Source organism: Talpa europaea (genome assembly GCF_964194135.1).
Source record: "Talpa europaea genome assembly, chromosome: 1".
Classification (NCBI taxonomy): Eukaryota; Metazoa; Chordata; class Mammalia; order Eulipotyphla; family Talpidae; genus Talpa; species Talpa europaea.
This window is the reverse complement of record NC_140073.1, coordinates 13,386,777-13,403,130: the sequence shown is the minus strand read 5'-3', so window position 1 is coordinate 13,403,130 and position 16,354 is coordinate 13,386,777. Positions and strand designations below refer to the sequence as shown.

The following is a 16,354-nucleotide window of genomic DNA, read 5'->3' as shown; positions in this document are numbered from 1 at the left end:
GTACCAAAAAAGCTGCTAGATGTAACATGCTCAATTGTGACTGCCACACTGGTGGTCATTTTTCTTTTGTATCTGATAACACAGATAACAGCCATACTAATTTTTGTTAATCAAATCAATATCATGTATCTAGCTGAGTTCCAAACATTAAACAGATCTTTAAACAAAGAAACTTTGGTCTCAGCAATATGCAATATTAACAAGAGACATTCTAAATTACTGAAATGTATATAACTCATGAGCAGGATGCTTTCGCCAGGGTAGGATGTATGGAAATGCATACATTTATTTAGGGAGAGTAGGGATGGAGGCTACATGGGGAGAAAATTTAAAGTTAGGGTTTCTTGAATTTTCTAGACCTTGTTCAAATCCAAGAAAAATGTATAATTTGGATTCTGTCATTACTATAATATACTTCCTCACAATGTAAACTCCATGAGGGCAAGGACTTCATTTTGTTCACAACTATAATCTGCACCTAGCACTAGGTAAATGCCCATGTTCTTTCTATAAATGTATGAAGTGATGGGACCCGAGACTAGAAGCACAATAACCATGTGGGTCAGACCAGGGCTCTGAGTTTCCTCCCTAATGGCAGGCAGAAAGGACGAGCAGCACTCCTCATACACTTTGTCTCTTGCTTCTGGTTTACCTCAGTGAGGCCGTATGTAGGAGAGCAATTTCCTAAGGATGGCTGTAGAGGAGAAAAACACCCTTTCCTTTTGTGCCTGGTGTAATAATTATTTAGTTATCTGTATATATTATATATATATATTATACAGTGAGCTTGCCTGCTAAGGGCCATTTCTTCTGATAAAAATAGATTGTTATTTTCTAATATACATTATGGGGTGAAAAAAAGTAAATAAAGATCTCTAAGTAAAGGGTTAATAAAAACCATAGGGTCAGGCTGATTTTTAAATTCCTGCTTCTGAGTCTCACCAATTTCACTGCACATATTCACTGAAGAATCCAAACCTGCAGGTTACTTGATTAATATATTTGAACATTAAAATATTTATAAAATGGAACTCTTAAAATTTTAAGTCAATACAAAATACATTCTTGAGAGAATTTTTTATATTTTTATTATTGATTTTTTAAGACAATATCATGTAAAGATCAATTTGGGGTAAAAAATCTTCTATACTTTGTACTCTGCTTGCACTGCTTTTGAGTAGTTAAATATTAAAGGAAAAAAAGGATGCAGAGTCCAAAGTCTTTGCAGAAACCATCTGCAGGATAAAAATGCAAATTAATAAAAATATCAAATGCTTATAAAATTAACTTTCAAGTCTTCAAAACTCTCTCTCTCAAGTTTAAAAGGCAGAGTAATTGAACCGATATAGTTTAGGAAAAAAGGAAGTAACAGTAGCGATGTTTTGGGTAATTTTGAGTATCTCGTGTAACTTGGTGACTGCCAGGACATATAGATATTTAGTAATTAAATAATTATCAATAGCTGATTTCAGTCTCCTTCCCCAACATGTTAATCAACATTAATCAAACATTTTAACAAGCTAGCTAAAGTGGAGCATTAGCACTCAGAGAAAGGGACTCCAAAAACCTTTAGCAAAAAAAAAACAAAACACCCAACAGCTTAAATAGGAGGGGGGGGGGGGGAGGAAGAGGAACCAGGAGGAAATAATACAACACAAATGTGACACCTGCCAAAAAATAAACTTTGAACAAAAGCAGCACAGGAAACTAAATAATTATTACACCAGGCACAAAAGGAAAGGGTGTTTTTCTCCTCTACAGCCATCCTTAGGAAATTGCTCTCCTACATACAGCCTCACTGAGGTAAACCAGAAGCAAGAGACAAAGCCCGGAACCCACTCCCAGTGTGTGCACAACAGAAGGGAACAGTAGGGGAAGACAGAGAAAAGGATGCAGGCTGGAGTACTCTGGAGCCATATGGCTTAGAGCAAGGTGACGGACCAATCAGAACCAGAATCAGCAAAGTGGGAGTCAGTGAGTCACAATGCCTTCACAACTGTTCCTTTCCCAGGGCCTAACAAAGCCCAAGGAACCTGGGGGGTGGGGGTGGGGGGGGCAGAGAGCACACACTTCTGTCCTTGAGACGGGGAGAAAAGGAAAAAGAGCTGTGCAGACTGGACACGGGTCAGACCATATGACTTGGTGAAGTGTTATTTGAAAGAAGGCGCTGGTATATTTTACAGAGTGCAGCTCAGAAATTCAGAAATGCATTGCCCCAGCACTCCTTGCAGAATAAAGGGATACCGAGCTAGAGTCATACGTGTCCCTGAATTGTTTTTAAAAACCCAGGCCTAGGAGAAGAAACACTGATGCCTTCAGTCACTGAAGTATCTATCACTGCACTGTGAAAACCAACAACGTAAAAGTTTTTGGTGAGCTCTGCAGTGAAAGCATTCCTTAGGTGCACAGAGATCTTACACATTCTTTTAAGGACTGGCTAATAAAAAAGAGCAGCCTAGTGCAATAGTTGGCTTTTCTTTCTTTTTTTTTTTTCAGATTTATTTATTCATTTATACAAGCACTGGGTACAGTCAGAAGCGCGGGAGGGTGAGAGAATTCACCAGAGCCAGAGCGGGGAGCAGAGCAGGCAGAGGGACCGAAGTCCACTGCTGAGGGGAGCAGTGGGCGGCAGGAGAGGTCTGCACGCCATGCAGGACCCTCCTCTGGTGGCCGGGCAGCAGCCGGGGATCGAACCAGCGCTGCAGAGGCTGCAGGCAGCTTCGCAACCCAGCGCTCAACCGCTGCGCCACCGGGGAGGCCCTCGTTGGCTTTTCTAAATCCCACAGTCCAGTCTCATTCTAGTTCAGTCTTGCAGCTCTGGCAAAAACAACACACACATTAACTCCAGCAGGACCCTGACCTGGGTCAGTATGAGTTCCGGGGGGAGCAAGAGAATGCAGCCATAATGTTTCATAAATCTTAGCTGTGGTATCAAACAAACTTCCTAAGTATCCTCTTATCTCCACAGGCAGTGAGCCTATACTTCTACTACTGTATTTTAAACAAAGTAATTGTGATTCTTCTGGCCATTAAATGAAGGTTATACTGACACAAACAATTTTACATTTTCACTATATTCACTTATAAAAGAGATCTTTAAATGTAGCTAATTTTTTGGGAACAATATCCTGAAGCTTTGAGAACAGGCTAAGCCTCAAACTGAATCATTCACCATTCACATAATTCATAAGTTAATGAGAGTTAGAAGAGGTAAAAACAGACAAACAAAAACCCAAACAAACGAAGGAAATGAAAACGGAAAAGTTGGGGAAAATGAAAAGAGAACAGAGGGAGAAAGAAGTTAATAAGTTATATAACGACAGAGCCTGTGTGTGTCAGGCGTCCAGAATGGCTAGTACTGCTCCCTTCAATCCATTTGTCAAGAACTGCTCCATAAACCCAGCATGTAACTCTATGTCAGATTCCCTGGACGTGTGGATCCCTAGGTTTCATCAGGCTCATTCAAGGCAGAGAGTTTACAGAGCCTCTGACTCTGTGAGCTGCAGTTACTGAGCCAGGTCGTCATGGCGATCAATACTGTGATATCCAGCAACACTGTCGATGCATTCACACGACAGCAAGGCAGATCCCAAAGAAAAAGATACAAGTTTGTGGGTTAGTTCAACATAAAATTCGGTTCATTTCTTGCGAAGTCAATTGTTCCAAGTTCTGTACCTGGGTCAAACCAGAAGGGAAATGGAAAAGCGGCCCCGCTCCTCTAATCCAGCCTCCAGTTTTCTTTCAGTGCAATTCTCACACAAATTTTAGGAAGATTCTCTCAAAGGAACTCCAGGCACGAGGCCCTTATCTCCGCAAGTGAACACTGGTGCTTCAAATCTCTGCTTTTGCAAACACTCAACTTCTTTTTGCTCTATTCAACATTTTCTGCTTTATAGCAAACACACCCACTCAGAGAACTTACCATATTATTGCTTAAAAAATCACCTTCTTCCTAGCCCCATGAATCAACCATACAATCAGAAAATATAACCTTCACCCTTGATACCACTGGCTGAAAGAGATGTGTGAAGTTTTACAAATCCAGAGTCATTCTTAACCGATAATCTTCATACCTAAAATGCAGTGAAAATCTTCCTAGGTCTTTAGAAACCAATTGTTCAAAATGAAACCAGGGATAATTAATTTTTTTATAATATATATTTTAAAAAAGATTTATTTATTTATGCATATAAAAACTGGGGTGTAAGCCAGAGGTGCGGCGGGGGTGAGAGGATCCACTAGAGAGAGTGGGGAGCAGAACAGGCAGATCTACTGAAATACACTGCTGAGGGGAGCAGTGGGCGAGACAGGAGAGATCTGCTGTTCCATGTGGGTCAGCTCCCTGGCCAGCGGGGAATCGAACTCATGCTGCAGTGGCTGGCGATAGCTTGATAGTGCTGTCTTTAACCCCTGCGTCACCAGGGAAACCCAGAATACTTAATTTTTATGTTTAGAAAAATTAACATGGCAAATTTGTATTTGTTGATGAGATCAGTATTTGCTCACAGAGAAGAAAATAAACTTTCCACTGTCTGGCTGGAATTCAACCACTACATTTATAAACAACACCAATATTCATCAACACTGAAGGTGCAGGGAAGAAGTATGACAGTCTTCAGAATGCTGCCACGTAATTACCCTCTAAAGAACAGTGTATGTGTTACTGGCATGGTACTAGTGACAAGATTACAATCCAGAATAAAAGGTGTATGTTGTTTAAAGGACATAGAAAAATTAAGTGGTGATTCTACCATTTTATGAGCAAAGCACAGGGAGATGAAGCAATAAACTCAACGTAAGCTGCTTCTTAATGCAATAAGTGAAATTCAGTGAGCGAGTATACACTGTTACTACAGAAATGTTCCAGGGAGATACACAGGACAGAATCCTGACAGAGGAGGAAGGAGGGAATACTGGTGGCAGCAGCCATAAAAACACACATTGCTTAAAAATAACTGCATCTTTATTCATTTTGCAAGCCAAAGGTAAGAAGGTTTTCTCTAAACTCTGCAGTGCTTGGTTTTGGGGTTCCAAATAGCTTCCAACCTTTTTAAACTTTTAAAAGAGACAGAGACATGCCCATTGAAAATAACACTTGTTTGACAGAAGCAGTATCTCCAGCCATATTTTATATGGTGAGAGTACATGTTGTCCACTAGGGAGGATTAGTTTGGTCTTAGAGAGTTGGGAATTATTTGATATGGATTATTTTGTCGTTCCACAAGGTGTCATGGAATTTGTATAGTACAAAATAAATGAATTAAGGAATAGCAACAGTTGGAATTATCAGCCTTTTTAAAAATGAAGTTCAAAATTCTCTACATGGATGTGTAACAGATGGTGAGGAATGCATATGTCATGGTGCTGGTTAGATTTCGGCTTACTTTTTTAATTAAAAAATTTTCTTTGGACTTATTCTTCACACACACACACACTCTCTCTCTGATATTTACATCAATGGGTTTTACATCCCATCTCCACAGGAGATTAGACCTTTTATTCCTATCAATGGGATTTATATTCCATCTCCATAGGGGATTAGACCCTTTATTTGATAGCCTGATTGAAATGCAGTTTACATTTTTCTTATTTAGTTCATTCACGCTCTGATAGGTAAACTCAACTCTACCTCTCCCCAACTCCTTAGGCATGACTATAAAAGACTGCTAACACTACTATAGTCAAACTTTGCTTACCGCTAGAGACCCTTCCAAAAACCTGTGCAATGCCTTTAATTTGCATCAAACAAGGAAAAGTGCAGCTGCTGTCCTTAAGAGAGACATGGCCCATGCAGAACTGTGGTTGTCCAATACATAACATACCCAGATGCTAGGGCAACACAGTACAGATGCACAGAAGAAAAGAAGAGTATTGCATGCTAGAAATGGTAGCTGCATTTCTCTGTAATAAAAGACCAAGGAAGTAAAAAATCAGAAATCAGTTGGCTTACATTTGAGTTCTCTATATTTTGAAGCACTAAACTACACTACCCTATTTGCATCAGGAAAATACTGAGGATCAAATGAATGACTGAGGAAACTGTCGAGGGCAATACAAACACAGAGAATGATAACTAGTGAATAATAAAATTTGTCTAGTGTGAATTTTTAGCTTAGACCAACAGCTGTTTAAGTGTGATGTATTTCCAATGTCAACTATATTCTCATCACTTGATTTTTAACATCTAGTCAAACATTTTTATATGAGTTCAAATTGATTTTTTTTTAATAAGCGTCACCCTCAAAAGTATAGGATTGAGAAAGAGAACACTTTCCTTTTTATCTCAGAAGTCAGACACATTAAGAACTATTTCCCTATGTAGAAACCTCGGTACAGCCTAGATTTCTGATACCCAAAAAAAGGTTCAGGGTCATAACATGAACACATAAAACATATCTAATTTAAATGTAACCTAATCTAGCAAAGACCCTTGATAAGTGAGGACAGCAGAGAAAAAAACAGAAATGTAAGAACCATTTATAATCTGCACAATTTAGCTGTTTGCTAATATAAAAAAGTGCTGGAACTGCTGTTTGTATCACAATGAGCAATGACATGGAGGCTATTAATTCATAAATTAAGCTCCAGTTCAGCAAAATCCATGCCCTTCCTGTAACTATCTATAACAGACCTGCACACACCACCAGCTTGTCATTCCTCATGCTATGACTGGCAACTTAAAAAGCTACATTGCCTTGTTAATGTCAGAGTTGCCCCATGCACTATAGAAATTCTCTCACTGCTCTGTTCTGAAGCTGCTGTGGTTTTCCTCACAAAAGAATTATGATTGGAGATGCCTGTGCAGTAGCTGTCCCTGACAAGTAGGATATGAAAATACAATAAGCATAGTAATGTTCCTAAAATAGGGAGAGGGGAAGGGAGAAACAAAACCAAGACTTCTATCACTCCATGGAACACTGCTTAGATAAAACAGATTTTCTCCAAGCCCTGGGCACAATGTGAGAGATGTAGGAAGTCCTCTTTTCATATAAACACAAAATAGAAATCTGGTACTGGAAGAGGTAAATACAATAGATTATTTAATCAAATTTGAAGTAGAATACATTTATTATGACAGGGAGTAATCATTTCCAAAGGTGAGGATACCTTTTAACAATCCTCAATTTTGCAGTTTTTTTTTTCCTTAAAAGAGAGAGAGACAATAATATTAGAACAATATGCTGTGTTAGGCAGGATATGTAATAGGTAAAAAAAATGTCTATGATGAAATGTAATTTTTCCCTCACACTTAAATTACAAGCCTTATAAAAAAAATCACTAAATACTGACATTTTGAACTGGGACGTATTTTAACAAACGTACTAAATAATAACACACTCTTGATGCTTAAACATGTAATTGCTAGTGTCAACCAAAACAGCATAAATATATAAATAAAAAGATTCCAAAGCTGTGAATGAGTACTTAATTTCACAAAGTATTAAATACTTTGCTGCAGAGGATTTGTTACAATCACTTAAAGAGAAAAACAAACAGTATTAAAAATTTACTCTCTGACAAGACCCCACATACAACAACATAGAGGAAGCAATCCCATCACCTACATAAGCAGCCAAGATGAGGGGGGTTAGCTTCAAGGGAATGGGTTTTCCCAGACATGTGACAAGGATGGTTTGCAGTACTCTTGTATATAGACTTGAGTTTTCTGCATCAAAAAACAGAAGGCACCTAAACTCATCTCTAAGAATTTCCAAACAATTTTGCTGTTTTTATTTTAAACTGTCAGTGCTAGAAATTTTATCAGAGATAGAGATCCAGCAATTTAAAACAGTATGAATGATCTCTTAATGAATAAAAATAATTTCGTTAAAATTTTAAGTACTTTATTAAATCTAAGTGTGAAGAAAACTTTCACAGACAATGAAAATCACTAAATCCAATCCAAAAATCTGAGTATTTAAAGTCTCTACACTCTCTCTCTCTCTCTCCAAGTTTTTGGAAAGATGGAATGTCTGCAGTAAAAGTCATTTATTATTTTTCTCTTCTGTTAGCATATTTCTCAGTATTGAAGGTGCAGCTCAGTCTTTTACTATACTGTTTTCCATTTTCCACATCTACCAAAATTACTGAGGTGCAAGGTCAGAAAAGAGGACACTTTAGTGAACATAAGATCAATTCCTCGATTTTTTTTTTTTGAGTAGATTTCATTTTTTTTAGAGCAATTTTAAGTTCACAGTAAAACTGAATGGCAAGTACAAGGAATTTCCCCTGCTCTTCCTCTCACGACCCCCCCAACCCCCACCCCATCCACAACCTTCCACAACCCCCGCCCCCCGCCCCATCCACAACCTTCCTCATTATCAATATCCCCATCCAAATGCTACATATGTAAAAACTGATGAATCCACACTGACACATCATTTTCGCCCAAAGTCCATAGTTTAATTTAGGATTCACTCTTTATATGTACACTGAGTTTCAACAAATGTATAATGACATCTATCTGCCATGTAGCATCATATAAAATAGTTTCACTTCACTAAAAATTCTATGCTTTGCATCTTCAAGCCTCCCTCCCTGAAAACCCTGGCAACTTCTAAGCATTTTATCCATCTCCTTAATTTTGCCTTTAACAAAATGTCCTAAAGTTGGAATCATATAGTAGGTAGGCTTTTCATATTTGGCTTCTATCATTTAGCAATATACATTTAAAGGTTCTTCCATGTCTTCTTATAGCTTGAGAGTTCTTTTCTTTTTTAAAGATTTATTTATTTATTTATACAAGCACTGGGTACAGTCAGAAGTGCGGGAGGGTGAGAGAATTCACCAGAGCCAGAGCGGGAGCAGAGCAGGCAGAAGGACTGAAGTACACTGCTGAGGGGAGCAGCGGGCGGCAGGAGAGGTCTGCGCGCCATGTGGAACCCTCCTCCAGTGGCCGGGGAGCAGCCGGGGATCGAACTGGCGCTGCAGAGGCTGTGAGCAGCTTCGCAACCCAGCGCTCAACCGCTGCGCCACCGGGGAGGCTCAAGTTCATTTCTTTTTAACATTGAATATATTCCATTTTCTGAATGTTACAGAGTAGTCTTTGGATTTTTAGATCTCTTCTAATGTGGCAGCTGGTTAAGCTCCATATTGGCTATAATAAAAACAACAGCAATAATGTCTGATAGATAAAATGTGTAGGACATTCTCTGAGCATCTAAGTGACTTCACCTAGGTTTCATGACTTTTTTTTTTATTTTTTTGATTTTTTTTTTTAATAGAGGCATGTTTTATTTATTTATTTGTTTGTTTTTGTTTATACATGCACTGGGTACAGTCAGAAGCGCGGGAGGGTGAGAGAATTCACCAGAGCCAGAGCGGGGAGCAGAGCAGGCAGAAGGACCGAAGTACACTGCTGAGGGGAGCAGCGGGCGGCAGGAGAGGTCTGCACGCCATGTGGAACCCTCCTCTGGTGGCCGGGGAGCAGCCGGGGATCGAACCGGTGCTGCAGAGGCTGCGGGCAGCTTCGCAACCCAGCGCTCAACCGCTGCGCCACCGGGGAGGCCCTTGACCTAGGTTTCAAATCAGGCAGAGTTGGACTTAATAGTATCAGTTCCTGACATCTGATTTCATACCCCCTGCTCTTGCCCCCAAGCATTATTTTACTCACTGGGAAGGATTTAGAGCCTTCACATCTATATACTAGATACTACAGCAAGTCACAAAAGCATCTAGGAGAAAACCTTCTTTGTATACACAAACATATATATTTGAAGATACACACACACACACACATGGGCATCCCCCCCATACTACCTTTAGGAAATGTAAATAGAGAGGCAGTACTGTGCAGTAAAAATAACCCAAAGAAATAATAAATATACAAGAAATCTGGGTTGTGTCACTAACGTGAGTTTATTGTTTACCTTATCTCGATCTCACAGCATCTCCACTTAATCTCCAACATTTTCCTCTGTTATAATTCTATAAATCTCTAAATGGTAAAAATATCTTATTCTACACTTTCTACTTCTATATGTACTACACAGATAATTAATGTTCATAATGATGATTATGACACACTACAAAGAAGTTAACTATTACAGCACAGTTTCATTCAGGGATTGCAATGAATGAGGGGTCAGAGCAGGTAAGGTACATGAATGAAGTTGGCCAGCTTTGAGTTAATAGGGAGTGATGGGGGCTAAGGTCAGGAGAGGGAGCACCCTGTCTAAAGGTGCTAATATATGAATTGCTTTTAATATCAACAGTCAAACAAAGTATCTTTGCTGGTTAGATTAAGCCCAAAGGCTAACAGTTTCAACCCCTAGATAAGTAATTTCATTAACTGAACTATATAGTTAGAGGAATCAGCCATTACTTGGAAAATATTTTCAACAATAGAAGTCAGAAAGGATTTCAGATAAGCAGAAAATTAAAATGGCTTTCTTGTTCATCGAACTTTTGATTTTCACCATTGTGAAAGGGCTGGGGTATGACTTTAGTGGGAAGAAGCACAGACATAAAAAGCAAGTAATCAGTGGGTACTAAGAAGAACGGTAAGATAAAATACCTGCAGACACAAGGGAGATGGACAACCATCTATAAAATGTAAAGGTAAAAGTGTAAGCTTTAGTAATAATATGTTCCATAATTGTGTCGACTTTATCAAAACAACTTAAAGTAACCTGAAGATAACTTAACCTCCTCTCATCAGGTGATACTGAGCGATGTAAGACCAAAACTGGAACTACTTACACTACACTGAACTGCAGCTGTCTCTAGGGCTAAAGATAGCAGCTGTTTTTATAGCCGATCGCAGAGGTCAGAAAAATGAAATCTACCTTGTTGAAGTTGCCCATGGAGTTATAGTAAGCAAAATGTAATCGTGAGATTGGAATCCAACCATAACGCTAGAAACATAACCTACACTGAATTGGGTCTTTTTTCTGATACTCAGATTTTTCAAAATCATTTAATTTATATGATTAAGAAAAAAAGGAATTCACATTATAAACATATAGATTATGCAATATTTTTTCAAAATCTTACTAAGTGAAAGCTAAATGAAAATGATGGTATCGTTTTCTACACATATTTTCCTAAAGGTGTGAATTTTTTAGCTGAAGTAAGCATAGTTAAATACAGCACTTGTAAATTTGTAAATTTTCACACCCCCTTATCAGGTAAGAGTCTCACAATTGTATAAGGGGTGGACTAAAGGAACTATCATTGATTCAGGCAGGGAAACTAAGGCATGTGGTGATTGATGACTAATCAAGAATTACACTTATTAATAAGATGGGCACTAGAATAGGGAATCCCTATACTCTGCAACACCAGTTTCAATAAAACTCTGTTCACTGAACAAAGAGCTGAGGCTCATTTGTTTGTGCCAACTCTTTTGGGGCTGACAGGAGGTTGGGTGATATCCAAATGGACTAACTGAATGGAAAGTATACTGGTGTGAGGAGCTGGGCCACGTGGGAGAGATGTCCTTTGCTGGACATCAGTCTGTAGATACAGAGAACTGCCAGGAAACAAAGGGAGGCTGTTAGGAGCCGAGGAAGACGAGTAACCTGTGCAAGCAACTACAGGGGTCAAGCAGGAGTGGAGCCAGAGGATGCAGTCAACGTGGGAGACGGGATGGCCAGAAATGAAGCCCAGGCTGCTCACAGATGGGTCTGGAGCAAATGACACAGACCGTGCCGCAGAGATGGATTTCCTATAAATTGCTCTGAGCATTTGGAAGGGCTGGGAATACTCTTCAAGGGACTGGGCAGAGTTGGGTCACCTGCTCTAAAATGCCACAGAGCTATATTCTGTCATCAAAGATTCCCACTCTCTGGCAGTTATCTGGGCAGGGATACACACTGGAGTCAACCCAACAAAAATGAAGGACCGCCTCATCGATGCAATGTGGTGGACAATGTTAAGATTCTGTGACTAACCTTCAAGCTTAAACCAAAAACTTCAATGATCACAATTTAATAAATGGAATGAATACTGGCAACACCTAGACTGGTAAAATGTTGGGTTCCGGTGGATTTTTAAAGGTGTAAATCACAGCAAATTTTACTTACCAGTCACTAATATAAAGCTGGGTTTAAAGTTTTTATTCATTAACAGGTTTGTTCTGCTGCCAAAAAAAAAACCCCTAGATGGCTGTTTTGCCTTTAAAATAGAGCACAGATGATCAAAACTTAGATGCAAAAGGGCTGGAGAAGTAACATAAACCACACACAGAGGTTTTAAAATCAGCCTCCCTGTTTTCAGGGAGGCTGCCCTTCCCCCTCCCATCACAAAAGACCAGGGCTCAGTCAATAAGACTGCTGTGCAAGTGACACAACCATCACTTCTGCTTAGTCTCCACAGGCCTAATGTATGTGATGCGAATTTACTTATCTCAGTAGGCAGCACAGTTTCAACCAAGAGTGGTTGTTTTAGACTTGGTAGAACAAGATGTCAGGGGTTTTGTTATTGTTGCATCATTCTACAACACCTCATTTCCAACTCTGTGCTGAGTAGGCAAGAGCACTAAATCAACTCAGCGCCTCAAGCCAGTGTGCTCCCACTTCAAATGTGTCGGTAGCAGCACTCACTGGCCATGTGACACACTAGTGACACAGATTTGTCTAGTTATCACGCCCTTTGGATGTCTCCTTGGTCTCTCTCTGTCCTGTCCCTCCAGATGCATCTTCCTTACTAAATATTTCTTGTGATGTTTTCCAATCAAAGGATTTAAGGATCTAAGTCCACCTTGAGCCCGTAGAAATGTGTGCAATCTCTGTCACACATACATCCTGGGAGAATGACCTGTCAGAGGTATTTGACTTCCTACAGCCCACTGTTTGGCTGCTGAGAATGAGAAGGGACTACTGTTTCTACCACCTTTTGTTTGTCTTGTTTTTTTTTTTTTTTCTTTCTTTATTTGTTTGTTTTTTTTGTTAATACAAGCACTCGGTACAGTCAGAAGCGCGGGAGGGTGAGAGAATTCACCAGAGCCAGAGCAGGGAGCAGAGCAGGCAGAAGGACCGAAGTACACTGCTGAGGGGAGCAGCGGGCGGCAGGAGAGGTCTGCGCGCCATGTGGGACCCTCCTCCGGTGGCCGGGGAGCAGCCGGGGATCGAACCGGCGCCGCAGACGCCGCGGGCAGCTTCGCAACCCAGCACTCAACCGCTGCGCCACCGGGGAGGCCCTTCTACCACCTTTTTAAAAGAACTAACTTAAGCATGGCCGTGAGGGCAAATATGATGGAGCTTCTTGGTAAGAGCAAAGATGCTAGTTGCCTGATGGATACAGTGGAAAGGACCTGCTCGGGTACAGGTTGTCAGCTGTACCACAAATCAGAGGGGAGAAAGCATCTTTAGGAAATGAAAGTGGAACAAATTGAGTGGAAAAGAAGTGATATGAGAGTACAATGTTTAACAAGCAGATTTTCTTGGTGGGTGAAGGTGCTCCTTTCCTAACAGAGATTCCCTGTAGCAGGAAGGAACCGTTCCTACACAGGGGCGCATACCTATATTTCACAGGGTGTTTGTTTGTGTGACACTAATACTGTCATAATTTTAGATGGTTAAACCTCTGCTCCAGGGTTTATAAAAGATCAGAGCACTTGTCACTCTTGGTGCAGGTAGAGTGAGATAGAGTGGTTGAGCAGTTCATTTTTCTTTATAATTACACTCCATTAACCTTCCACATGAGAGCTCCCCTGTGCTTTCATACTAGCAGCACCAACTGGCTGCATTTGATAAGGCTCTACAGAGTCTGCAAGAGCAGCACATGCAACAAAAGGAACACTTTAATACTGCAGACTTAAGCAGAAGCGTAGCTCCACAGTTCCTTTACTTATTGGCACACATATTCAGCTCAATTATACATGTGTAGACAAAAACAAACCAAAAGCGTAAATCTGGAAACCAGCAAACAGATGATGGGATGATAGCTTATTTAAATCAAAAGGGATTAAAAAATAATCTTTGAAATATTAAAACCCCAAATTTATTACTATTTCTCTAACCTTCGATAACGTGGCATTATCAAAGAAATGAACTCAATATACTAAAGCTCAGAGTGACACAATTACAGGGTGATCTATATTACAATTAGATCACACTGGTGTCTACAAGCTGCATGTTGTGAAGGGAATTTACTTGCTAACCTTTCTCTTTAGTTATCTCAGTAACTCACTTGAAAATTGGTTAAGAGATAGCACTAAGTTTATCTCTATGCTTCTTGCCAATGGCTACATAAGTGATTTCCCTTTATGAGAGAGAGAGACACCTATTCCATTAACAATGCATTCTTCTAGAGTTTTTAATGCAGTGCCCAGAACATTACTTTCCATACGCACAAAGGTAGATTAGTGCTTTTTCTACCCCAGAAAAGCTAGGTGTTACATGCTTATGCTTGAGCAGATAAAATGAAAGCCAATTTAGGAAGTAGGTACTGGCACAATTAATCTTGACTAGGATCCCAATTATTTGGGAAACAAAAGATAGCTATATTTATACCTCCGCCTTAACCAATAGCATTCTCAGCTCTCACATCTCCAAATAAGGTTTCCACAAGGTAGTGTGTCTCTGGGTACCTCGCTAACCACAGTGACCTAAGGAAGGTCACTAGGTATCCTGACAATGCTACTTCCTGCTAATTCTCTTTCTTTACTAGTGTATGGTAAGTGTAATCTGAAGATCAAAGGAGTAAGGTATAGGCATGGAGTATTTCCTCTACCAAATGTCATATTTAAAACACTTTTCTAAAGATATATAACCACAAAATCTTGATTTTGAAAATTAATGAGATGCTTAGTACTTCTGAAAGTGTCTGGAAGAGAAATGATTATTTACATTTACATTTTGAAGATAGATGATTAGATCTGGGAATTCTACTATACTCTTCCTTTTTTCTATGCTTTATGTATGAAACTGAAGACTTTTTCCATTAATATTTTCCTTTTGCTTAATACCATTACAAATTTATATTACTATATGTTTTTATGGCACTTACAAACATGGTACCTTTTAAAAATACTTTTCCTCACCCAAATACCAGATTTGTGCTTGCAACTAAATAATTCATAATTCCTGAAAACCTAGTATCAAAGACATATTTGTGGTGTTTCCTTGCTGCATGTTACACACTAAAGCATTTAGCTTAAAGATGTTGACCATATGCCAAAAGGTAAAGTCGCCCGGGCTTACAGAAAGCAGCTCTGGAAAATGTTAGTTTTTCCATGTCCAGTTCCAGTGACAGTCAGATTCCCCCTCTACCTAATAATTCATATTTTTCACTTTCAAGGACTAGAAATTCTTTTACTAAGTACTTATTTTTCAGTTTAAGGAATGGCAGGTAAATTAAAATTCCACTCTCTATAACCTTGTGAAGAATCAGGCAAAAGCCATCTACCTGCTCAGGCTCTGTCGCTCTGACTCGTTGCTGAGCCATCTGTTTACGTGTGCTGCGTGTCTCACGGTGCAAATCAACCTGCTGCTGGGCAGACCTGCCTCACGCTGCAAACTCATTCTGCAATTTCAACCTCCCTCACCAGCAATAGGTCCTCTTATCGGAATCTAAAACTACCACTTCAATCAACTAGAGTCAGACCTTATTCTACTGCTCTTATACAAAAAAATGATACACCACAGGCCCATGTGCAAACAGGTCACCTCTGAACACTGGGCTCGTGAGGAAGGTGGCAGCACAGTTTTGCTTCTATCGAAACATTTTAGTACCATCAGCAGCAATCAGCCTGCTTCCCAGGAATATACATGTACTGCTGTGGAGAGAGGCTAAAAAGATTACTGAATCCCAGAGGGTAAGAGCATGAGCTGCAAATACAAACCATTCTGTCCCTCTTTGTTTTAAAGACTGGCAACTAATTCATGGATGGGTTTCCATAATGTGATCAGCACAAAAACTTAAAGCAGCATTAGAGAAGATTCTCAGAACATCCTTTGAATCATCCACAAGAACCAATTTGCTTGCTGTTCTGCACACACTTTGCTAAATAGTTTCTTAGATTTGAAAGAATGTTAGGGTTGTGAATAGGGGTGGACAATAAAGGTCTGAAGATAATATTTATTGAATTTACCCACAGATAATATTTATTAAATTTTCTATTATTCAATATTAGATGTTATGGTATGATATTAAAGTTAAATTCTTAAAGAAGTTTATACAGTTACTTCAGGAGATAAGATGTATATGCAGAAGAACTATAACTTTTTTTATAGAGTATCACAAACAAAAATTATTAAATGCTATAAAAATATATAAGCAGTAGAAAGCAGTAAATAGAGAAAGTAGAACTACAGACTGAAGACAAGATCAAACCTGGGGTAACATACATCTGAAGACGTATGATCCCATACCACTGAAATATATGTAGCATTGTAAACCAATGATCCCT

General features: G+C 39.4%; 1 protein-coding gene across 9 annotated transcripts in view; it reads right to left on the bottom strand.

The window, feature by feature from the left end:
- Positions 1–16,354, bottom strand: part of PHF21A (PHD finger protein 21A) — a gene marked incomplete at its 3' end in the record, with an annotated part of 135,278 nt that overhangs the window by 36,227 nt on the left and 82,697 nt on the right. The gene's annotated exons all lie outside the window — the stretch shown is intronic.